The sequence below is a fragment of the Aulostomus chinensis genome, chromosome 9 (genome assembly GCF_037954235.1).
Source record: "Aulostomus chinensis isolate RoL2024-O1b breed Wild chromosome 9, RoL_Achi_v1.0, whole genome shotgun sequence".
NCBI classification, from domain to species: domain Eukaryota; kingdom Metazoa; phylum Chordata; class Actinopteri; order Syngnathiformes; family Aulostomidae; genus Aulostomus; species Aulostomus chinensis.
In genome coordinates, this window is record NC_141328.1 from 1,616,006 (window position 1) to 1,627,500 (window position 11,495).

Genomic DNA, 11,495 nt, shown 5'->3' on the forward strand with positions numbered 1-11,495 from the left:
GCTATGTTGAGGAAAAGATTGAGGTTTGGGTTAAAATGAGCAGTTTTGATGAAACCAGGAAGCAAACACAAGCGACCTTAAACCAACATGTGGCTCCTGCTTCAGCTGTGTCATATCCAGCGCTCCCTCCACCTCTGTATACAGACCTCTCTCTTCTTTCAAAGAAAAAATACTGTATTCTTGAGGACGACCAGACTGGTCGTCATCACACCTGAACCACGACCGTGAGTTGACAGTAGCTCCTCCCCTGGACTCTGATTGGCCAGGGCACTTGTGCTGCCGACGCAAACATAATCCGAAGCCTGTCAAGATAAAACTACGACGTCCTCGACATGGTTCCACCTTCCTGCTCGTTCCTCTGGAGACAACAAGCGAGCGACAACACCTCTTCGTCTTCATCCTCCGGCGGCCGCAGCGGACCGTTGATCAGTACGGACCTGCTGACCCAACCCTTGACACCTAAGGCTGCACTGGGTTGTGGCTATACGGTATCAATGAGGATCGAACCAGCGACCCTTCGATTACTAGACAGCCTCTCCACCTCTGAGCCCCTCTGTTAATGACAACACTGATGAATTTAAGCGCTGCAGCTCCGTCCTGGTGCCTCAGTCTTGGTTGTCGAAGTCTGGCGTGAGTTACGGGACCAGTCCTCCCTCTGTACTCATTAATGGCTGTGAGGCGGCGCTGGACGGCCAGCAGTGATTCATGAGACAAGCGGAGGCCAAGCAAGGTGAAATCACTGACTGCACAACACCTGATAGGTGTCGGAGTATCACAACAGAATGAATACTTGATGTCCTACTTCAGGGGGATCTGGTGTCTCGCTCGGCCCTGCTCTGCTCACTGTTGTGTGTGTGTGTGTGTGTGTGTGTGTGTGTGTGTGTGTGACTGATGCATCAAGGCTTTTACACGTCTGAATTTACAAGACTGGCTGCATAAAGGCTGAGGTTTTTGTTGCAGCATGAAGCCCGGGTCTCTGGGGGAGTCAGAGTATATCTCTATAAGCTCAGCCCGCACAAAGAGAGAGGCTCCTCCGGGTTCGAGGGTATTGATACAGACCTGTAGAGAATGTGAAAGCTTCTCCCAGCAGACGTTGCTTCGGGGGAAGATGGGAAGACAAAACATGTTTAGCAGCAACAATGGCTGAAACCAACCAGGCCAGTGCATCCGAATATGTGCTGCTCGTTCGCTTTAATGGGACCAACAGAGACTGCTGGTGTCGGGGTGAGGTGGTCCCAGAGCAGCTCCTCATATGCTGAATCTGTTGAAAAGTTTTAATTGTTCTCAGAGGTTGCTCTTTAGAACTGAGTTTAATATGTGCATGACTTATGAGCACCACCAGGGGGCATCAGGTCATTAAGGCATGAGGAGCACAGCAGCCGAGGTGCAGGCCTACTGGCTCTTCCTCCTCTGAACTACAATCTTTTGTGTCTGTGCCGGAAAATATTACATCATGTTTTAAATAAATTATCATGTACAAGCCAAACACCCCAGCCAGGCGCACGCCGGCACTGCTTCATTAGAGGCGTAATGAGAGGGAGGGGAAGAGAATTTGAAAGTCTTCATACCTGCGAGGTGTTGCAGGCCAGGCAGCTGCTGGAGTTCACGGCGATGGCAGGAAGCTGCGAGGCACCAGGGAGGAAGCGTGACTGGATGAGTCCTCCAACCAACGAGCCATTCAACTCCTCAAACACTGTGTCGTCCACTGCTTCCTCTCACTCCTGACCCTGCGGAGAGACAAGCACTTTATTAGTCATTTCTGTCCTTGCTTCTTTGACAGAGGTCCAGCCTGGAGGCTTATTTCGGGAATCTGGGACAACAGGCCCATGTGAAACATGTGGAGGGTGAAATGATTGAGCTCCGATGCTTCTTGTCTTCCATTTGGTAACTGATTCTAGGGCAGTGCTGCCGGAGGAGGAGCACGGCTGAAGCGGCCCTTCAGTTTTCGTCCATGAATATCTCAGACAAGCACGGCCCCTGTAAGGATTTCCCAGGATGAAAGTCTGATCTGACTCACAGCAGTCGCTTCAAATTGAATAATTTGTGGACTAATGGCTGAATTTAGAGTGACTGAAGAGGAGGAGGGGGTGGCAGGACACATTTTTCGAGGCATGATGTTCATTCTGTAGCTGGGCCGCCCCCTCAGAAGCTACGGATCAGTACTAACGGGCCTAATAGTGAAAATGTAACATAACTTCAAACATGCATAAACTGTAAAGCACAATTAATGAGCCATGAGGGAGAGCTGGAAACATTGGTCCTCCAACATCCACTCGCTGCTCCAGGCTCCTCCCTGGGGGGCTGGCAGGCTTCCACAGGTGTGGTTTCATACCTGAAGGTGCTGTCACCTCCTGACGACCCAACAGCGGTGCCTGTAAGAGCAGCATCCTGCACCGGAGCAGACGAGGAACGTCAGCAGCGTTACGTAACAGAGGAACGCCGAGACAGAGGACATCTGCTCAGCAACACAAACACTTCCTTCACTTCGCTAAAAGTTTGAGGCTGGAGTGAAATGAAACACGTCAGGAGGGTTTGAGGCTCCGACAAGAAGAGAGGAGAGGAGATGGAGATCATTACAAATGGCTTCCGCAGACGATGTTTACCACCGGGGATGGGAGCGATGGAAGCGTGTCATCCCTGACAGTCGGGGGGGCGGGCCTTGACTGATCTTAATTCCTCAGTAACTTCCTGATATTCATCGTTTTTATGTCCCTTTGCTTTGTTCCGTCTCTGCTCCATTTTGTTCCGTGCAGCTTGCAGCCGTTCTCTGTTTGAGTTGCAGAACATTTCACCAGCCAGCTGGAGTGGTCAAAGGCACTTGTCTGGTTGGCTGAGCCGGTCTGAGCCGGTCTGAGCCGGTCTGGTCTGTGTGTGTCACCAGTGTCGTACGTTTGTCTGAAGTCTTGTAGAATGGTTTGACTCAAGTGAATCATCTCCAACCAATGACTCTGGAGGAAGCGAGCAGCTCGACCAGCCAGGGGCATCCAAGCAGGGTTGAGCTCTGAGAGCATCAGGGGGCTCCGTCAGGCTCCTGGGGGCTCCGTCAGGCTCCTGGGGGCTTATCAGCAACATCTCCTCACCAGAACAAAGACCCGCCCCCCTTTGATGGCAGCCTGAAGAAGGGAAACATGATTAAAGTGTTCTAGTTTCTGCTAATTCCCTGAAGTGTAACTGGATAAACCGACAGAGCAGCAAAAAGGACAAAACACGGGAGAGGACGGGAGAGGCGCCTGAACACTGCGTGTCGTCATTCTCCTCCACGGCGCTCGAGGAGGGTTTCATCTCGCTCTTTGTTTCCAGGCTGCAGGAGTGAAGACTTCAGTGTCCAAGAGCTCACACTCGACCCCCCCTCAAGTAGAAAGACGCTCATCCTCAAATGTTTTTTTTATTTATTCATTTATCTTCTGCCTCTCTTCCCCTCCTCTTCGCTCCTCTTACTACACCCTCACTCACTCACACACACACACACACACTCACACTCACACTCACACACTCACACACTCACACTCACACTCACACTCACACTCACACTCACACTCACACTCACACACACTCACACACACTGCTAATTTGATCTAATAAAACCATACATCTGCTCAGACTTGTTTGCAGATCGTCTCGCAGCCTCAGACTCGTGTAAGACGATCCACATTTGGGTGCGAATGAACGGGGGAGCAAGCGGAGGAGTGGGAGACGCATGAAACAGCGCCCCCTCCTGAGGCTGGCGGTGCTCAGGTGTGAGGCTCAGTTGTGCGTCTGCTGTTTCCGTCCACCTGAGCTTCCGAGAGGTAAAACGCCGGTTTCTGCAGGAGCAGAGGTACGGAGGAGCGTCCACCTCAGGGCCGTTGACGCGGTGATGAAAGCGTCCCGTGTTGGCATGAAGAGACGCCTGCTCAGAGGACGGCGAGGAGCGCTTGGTCGCTGTCAGAGCTGCAGCCTCCGCCCAGGGCAGCTCATAATCTCACCTCCACCCAAATGTGGGGAGGACGACAGAGTGGAGGAGACTGACAGCCGCTCCGCTCAGGGCTTCCTTTTGAAGTGGAGCCTCTCAGACAGAATCCTGAATCTTCTTGGCAATCAGTGTGAATGAGCGATGGGCCGCCCCGCAGACGAGCTGCTGAAACAAGCTGCTCTGCTCTTCTGTTGGAACTGTTGTTCTGTTGGAATGCATCACATTTTCATATCAATAAACATCTCTCACATCCAAGACCTCAACAAGAGTCTACACACGCTCATCTCCGCCAGGTGAAGCGCTTCCCTGGTGGCTGGAGTGTGGAGGAGACATCAGAGGAGGCCACTGAGCATGCTCAGTAGGGTGCACACAGACTTCCACAGGCCACCTAGCTTCCTTTGTTCCATGTTTCTCATCTGAACACAGAAAATCGTTCTCAAAGATTCAGGAGGAACAACTCAACAACGTCCACAAAAGATCTCAGAACCTCTTAGTAAACCGTGCCCCTGTTCACAGGTAGAAGCACTAGCATGAAACATTCTTCTAATATTCGACTGATACACTGACAACTAAAACTTCACGCTAATGCTAGCTGTTAGCCGTCTGCTAACTGGAATGTGAGTGCGTGCGTCATTATTGGACTCCTCCAAACACCCAGATGTTCTCAGACCAGAGGCGTCAAACTCCGGGTGCATTTTTCAGGGCGTCGTGTGACACTTGAAAGCATTAATCAACCGTTTTACCGCCGTAACTATGACAACGGAGTCGCTACAGCCGGCGTCGCCAATGTGTTGACAGCAGTTTGTAGTAACTGTTAATGCCAGAAGATGGAGACAGAAGTCACTCGATATCTTTAAGGATAAAAATAATGATGATGATGACAAAGTGAGAATGACTCCACGATGTGGAGCTGCAAGAGTGTGTGTGTGTGTGTGTGTGTGTGTGTGTGTGTGTGTGTGTGTGTGTGTGTGTGTGTGTGCGCGTGTGCGTGTGTGATAGAGAGCAAAACTCTTTTAGCTCTCTGAGTTCCAGAGAGAACAATGCTTGAAAGGAACAGACTTATTTCCATTCTCGTGCCTCCCGGCTGCCAGACAGCACTTCCATCTGGAGACAGCCGGCAGGTTGCAGCTCATCTGTATGCAGAACGCAGGAACGCTGTCAACACGCCTCACTGGCGGCCAGTGATTAGAGGCAGTGGAGGGGGAGGGGCAGTGATCAATATGGTCACAGAGAGAAGGACTGAGGCACATGGACCTGATCAAGAGATCCACTTCTCCAACCGGGACCCCCTGGACCCCCTGGACCCCCCCCCCCCCCGCCCCCCCCAGCACCTCTAGTCACAGAACCCTTCGGTAGACCTGAGACTAAAAGTACCTGAGCGAGGACAACGACGCGACCACAGATTCAAACTGATTTTAAGATTTCATCCTCACTGTTCCAAACTGTTTCTGGAGGAACGTTTCTGAGTAGATGTTCAGGGAACATTTAGGGACTATTTCAAAAGATCCCTGTGTGTTTCCCTGGACTGTTGGTGGAACCTTCAGGGACACTGAAGGAACCTTTAACCAGATATCTAGATCCTATTTAGGTCCTTGGATCACTGACACAGAACGTCTGAGACCAAAAGGCAGCATCTTTATATGTTCTTTTAGAATATTCCAAAACATTCCCAGAAAATCCTGGATGTTTCCTGAATGTTCCCCAAAGACGTTCCACATCGTGACCATGAGGAACACAGCAGGGAACATTTTCACAGCACTGGCTGGCTTCTAGAACTTAAAGAAAATGTTTTAGAACCCTGGAGCCGATCCCAGCTGACATTGGCTGAGAGGCGGGGTTCACCCTGGACGGGTCACCAGTCCATCACAAGGCCATCAGAGCAGTTAAGGGTTCAGTATCTTGCTCAAGGACACTTGGACATGATCACCGGGGGAAGTGGGGATTGAACCAGCGACCCTTCAGTTGCTAGGCGACCACTCTACCTCTCTACAGTGACAGAGTGGAACACACACTTGGTCTCAGTGAGCTCTGTGGATGGGGTGACTCCAGTCAGACCTCAGGTCGTACACAAGCCAGAAAGGTGGAGATCAAATAATCATTTATTGATAAATTATCTGATTTGATGTCCAGCTCTGGCAGCATTCTTGGCCATGATGATGCGCAATGGCTAAATAATTGATTGAGGGTCCTCTGAAGCACATGTGGCGCTGCCAAAACGGCCTTCGAGACATCAGCATCCTGGGTTCCACACACATGAATGCGCCTCCGCCTCGGCCGACTGCCACCTCCCTTCCTTCCTCGCACGCTCAGACTAACGTCTTCGCTAACAGCAGCTGAAGCTGAAGCTGCTGTTAGCGAAGTATCTTTAAATCCAAGAATGAATCAGTGGTTGTGTGTGTGTGTGTGTGTGAGGGGGGGGGGGCTGTTGCAGGTGAAATTGAATCAGCTGATGTGATGCGAGCGACATGACTACTAAAATGAGGGACACTGATTAAAGGACACTTGTGAGGCTCCAACAGATGAAAGCAAGTGTAACAGCAGCAGCAGCCGGCGCGTGGCTACGCAGCAGCGCTAATGGCTACGCAGCAGCGCTAATGGCTACGCAGCAGCCGGCGCGTGGCTACGCAGCAGCGCTAATGGCTACGCAGCAGCGCTAATGGCTACGCAGCAGCGCTAATGGCTACGCAGCAGCGCTAATGGCTACGCAGCAGCCGGCGCGTGGCTACGCAGCAGCCGGCGCGTGGCTACGCAGCAGCCGGCGCGTGGCTACGCAGCAGCCGGCGCGTGGCTACGCAGCAGCGCTAATGGCTTCATTAGCAAAGGATGCTAATTAGGATGAAGGAGTCTTCTCCAACACGTGCTGACCCCCCAGCATTAGACCTGCACCAGTGGTGTACCTACCAGGGCTCCTCCCCTCGGACCGTTCTCTGACACACTGATACACAGCAGCTGTCCAGCTTCATCTGAGCCTCTAAAACACACCTGGACACGCGGATTAACTGAGCATGTAAAGGTCCTGACGGTCCCCCGGCAGCCGTCTGGACAACCACGTGACTGAAACATGACCCCGAAGAAAGTGGAGCAGCAGATGAAGAATGATATTTAATGAGCTAAGTCAGCATATTCCTCCATCTCAGGTGGAGTCGTTACCTGCTGCCCACCACCTAAGGCTCCAACGTTCCTCAATCCGACCGGAGAACCTATAAAAGCACCGATAATCATGTTGTCTCACTCAGCAGGAGCTGGCGCAGCGGAGTCGTCACCTCCTCCTCCTCAGTAAGGAGACACAAGGAGGTGTGAATGCTGTGGTGCCACAGAGCTCGCTGGGATGTGATAAAACCGAAGGCTGAAGAAGTATTAATACTGCGATGAGCACAGAGTCTGAGCGGGGACCAACACGGACTCGCAGGACAGAAGCTGACTCACTCACCAGTTTTGTTCCCTTAAAAAAAAAACAATCTGTGGCATTTCAGTGATAAAAAGCAATATTTGTGAAATATCCTGCATGCATTCAGTAAAACCAGTCATTTGTCAGGGGGTCGCGATGGAGCCCGACGCTTCCCTCCTGTAATTTATGCTTCCATCATTCTTTATGCTTCCTTATATTAACTTTTATGTTGTTTCAAGCCTTCTATCATGGAGGCAGTCAAAGACCAGCTGGGACTCGCGTCATCTGCCAGCACCAGAGCTCCTGTCCCCTCCTGGCTGCTCTCACTTTCTGCTCGACTGTGATTGGCAAGTGATCGGCGATGGAGGCCCGTTTACTCGGCGTGGTCACGGCGACTGTAGAGTTCACGTCTCATGTTTTATCTGCGGTGTAATTCATGCCGAGCCTTTGCTGCCAGCTGCTCTTATAACATCATTAAGTAGGAAACAGAGGCGCCCTCGGGGAGCATCCAAGGATCTATCAGATCCTTTCATCAGACTCAAGACGGCGTGTTTACTGCGCCGCCGTGTTCCTTCATGAGTGCAGCAGAGAGGCAGCATCTGTTACTACAGACAAACGGCCTGGAAGCCTCTGAATCACGCCCAGCGACCACTGACAGCTCAGTTAATCTGAGCCTCAAGCAACCAGCTCATGCTTGGCTCAGTCTTTTTAAAGAGGAAAGCTGTGTAACAGGCTGGGGGGGGGGGGGGGTGGTGGTAATTGCTGCACTCATATGAGGTTGGAACATTGCTGCTTCAGCCTCGCGTCGCCACAGAAGACGCCTCAAACCATCTGAGTCTGCTGCACGGTGCCGCCGAAGGTGCTGGAGCTGAACGGAGGATCGGCCGGCACGGGACAGCAACAGACTGAAGCTTCTCTCCTCATGACCCCTTCATGACCTCCATATTGGTTTTTATTCACAGTAAAAGGTTTCCAAATGTGTCAATAGATGTTTTCTAGCAGCTGATGTCCGCAGCATTCCAGCGCCGTCGTCCCTGAACCTCCTCACGTCTCAGAACCAACCGCACCAGCATCGCTCCTCCGGCCACGTTCCAATTCTCCACTATAATTATCCTTAACTTGTAGCTGCCTCTGAACTACGGATCATCACAGCGAACTCTCGCTCTGTTCCCTCAGATTTGTTTCAGGCAGGACCCAAGGAGGCGGAGATGATCGATGTGAGCTGGTGTTTTGTTGTACAGACCGAGGAGGAGCGTCTCCAGGCCCGATGGATGCTGGATCTCCTCCTCGCCGCATTTATGCGGCGCCTCTGTGCTGCAGCGGCGATACACAGGAACAGGAGTTTTTATGGGCCTGCTTGTAGATCACTCTGTATGTTCTGAGCGTGTGTGTGTGTGTGTGTGTGTGTGTGTGTGTGTGTGTGTGTGTGTGTGTGGTATTGTAGGTGGGAGAAGAAAATTACAAGCCATTTCTCTCCGCCAGCCTCCACACTCATGTCTCACTTGGGCTCTTTCACTCACGATTGCTCATTTTCCAACTGCTGCCTCTTAATAGGAAGTCTATCCTGTGAAACCCGACGACTGCTGGGAAGCCTCCGAGGGTCATTAAACAGCCACATCGCCGCTTCTACATGATGAAAGTAGAAGAGGGTGACATACATAATGTACCTTTTTTATTCTCGTGTGTTTGCAGCCTTCCACCTCATCAGTTTGCTGGTGAAGAGTAGACACCGAGTGCAAATAAAACGGAGGCGAGGAGTTCACACCAGCAGCGACTCGGCAGCCATGGCAGCAGGAGCTGCGGCACCCAGAGCTCTCAGGTGCTTCCCCCACATCCGTGATGACTCACTTGTATTTAGACCTTTTTATGAATGCGGTCCAAGTGTGTCGGCGTGTGACAGATGGGGTCTCTATTGGTCCTCGGTGCATCTCAGGTGCATTTACACCTGGACGCCATGTGGTCAGGTACTATCTGACTGCAACTGATCACAGCGCAGCTGATAATCTGTCTGTTTTGTGGCGTTAGCATTCACGGCAGCTAAGCTAACCAGCTGCCTGCACTCATAAGAATCCCAGTGTGTTGAAGAGATCAAATCAACAGCTTGAAGGGTTCGTCAAGAGAAAATGAGCAACTCCCAACTGTCATCAGGACGTCGAGCCTCCGCAGCGAGGACGGCGGCGCCCGAATGTACTCCTGTCGTTATCAGCTGTTCCTTCCGACCCTCGGGGACTTCTGGGGCAACCACATGTGAACACATGTATTTTTAGTCCTGGCTGAGCTTGAGTCAGACGGTGTGCAGGGTCTTCATTACAGAACTAAAATGTAAATCTGCTCTCTTTTCTCCTGGTCTGAAGTCTGAACAGTTGGCGGCGCAAGCAAACTTGAGGGTTCACGTCCACGAGGCTGGCCGCGCCACAGCTGGAGCTGCCAGTGTGCTGAGTGCTCCCGACTGTAATGTGCGGTAGTTTGGCTGAAGGAGGCTGGTGGGACTGCGCGTTAATATTTCATGCAATTCAAGATCGGCGGCTGTGTTTTCGCTCTGCACACATTAATGAGCTGTGAATGCCAGCCAGTTAGCAGCCCTGCAGGCGCTGCTCCGGTCCATGAAAATAACCACGAGCTACATAAATTCATAATTCTGCTCTGGGAATCTTCTTTTTGATATTTCTACATGCATGCTCTGAGGAGAGATTCCTGCAACTAGACACACTTTCCCTGACCTACTTCCTTTTTATGTAACATAAGCCCCTTCCCAAATCTGCTCCTGTTGCCTGTCTCTTTCTGTCCTTTTCATCATTATTGTTTCCTTCAGTTGAATTTAGACCCCATTCAGTCAGAGACGAGGAGCGGGAAGGAGCTTATCCCCAAATGCTTTTCGGCTCGCATTATTCGCCCTTCCATCGGGACTTCACTCAGGCGTCCTGATCTGGGATTCATGCGTCTTGCTAGTTGTGTAAATATTTAACGGGTGAAATTTTCATGAAGGCGGCGAGTCAGCTGGGTTTCCTTTCAGATCTCTACGGAATTAAGTCCGTTCCTTGTGTCACTTTCAGGGAGGCTTTCATCCCGAGCTGGATTCGTACGACGCTACGTACGCGTTCCTCTTGAAAGAGTTCCATCAGCCATGAGTCACACCGTCACAATAGGAAGAGCCTCGTTATTTTACATGTTCAACCCCAGGGTGCACAATGTAGTCAGCTACGACCAAAATACACCAATGCAGGAGAGAGACGCAGATATGAACTCCACATTTCTTGTGTTGGCAGTAAAAGGATCATTTAGGAAAAAACCGTTGAATTGTAAAAGTACATAAACCATCAAACATGCATTTCAGTACAAATCCCCTGCATTTAAAGGGATTCAGATTCAAAGTTCAACTCAAGCTCAAATTTTTCTTATTTTGATGCTAACTTGAAGTGTAAAAGTGTGCATGGTGACTGCCCCCTAGTGGTCAGCTCAGAGTTGCAGAGCCTGGATGTGAACTAAGAGCTGGTCCTCCTCACACGACCTAAACCCACCAGTCCTCAGGCCCGGGGCTGTAGCCCACTGCCCTTCCTGCTGACAGGAAAGCCAATGTCCGGTGTTTCACTGAGTTTCTCCCTGGATTGACTTGTGCAGCTGAAGTCAGGAACCAGAACTTCTGTTTACAAAACCACTGAAACCAGTAAACAAGTCACTGTGAGACTCAAACCATCAAACCTGACAGCTGAGCAGGTACGAATGAAGCTCCTCTGACTGCATCGCCGCGTTCTCGGCTCCAGTGTTTCAGAAACAGACTTTAGTGCAACCGGATCTAAATATGATGTCATAGCTACAAATACACGGAATGAGAACTACAGAGATGAGGTATTGTTGTAGTCCAGCAGGAAGTTAGCAAGTCAGAAGGGCAAATGGAGACCAGGTGACATGATATGCGTTGTGAATTTCTGAACTCAGCTCTGTCTGTCCTGGTCGGGGCAGCAGGTGTGGATGTTATCAGCCCACTAAATGGCTGATATCTGCTGTCAATGGGAATATGCATGTTAGTTTGGTCCGATTCTGCCTCCTGATTGGCTCAGTTATCCTGTGGGTGGAACAGTAACTAGGAGGAGAGCCAAGGAGGAAATCAGGTCGGCGCTTGTGCACCTGTGCAAATGTCAACAGCGAGCTCTGCTA

At 51.0% G+C, this 11,495-nt stretch overlaps 1 long non-coding RNA gene across 1 annotated transcript in view; it reads right to left on the reverse strand.

Annotated features, from left to right (window-relative positions):
• Nucleotides 1–1,283: 1,283 nt before the first annotated feature.
• Nucleotides 1,284–11,495, reverse strand: part of LOC147255342 (uncharacterized) — a 48,127-nt gene continuing 37,915 nt past the window's right edge. The window contains exon 3 of the long non-coding RNA XR_015117794.1: nucleotides 1,284–1,727. This is a non-coding gene — a long non-coding RNA (uncharacterized LOC147255342). The remainder of the gene's footprint in view (nucleotides 1,728–11,495) is intronic.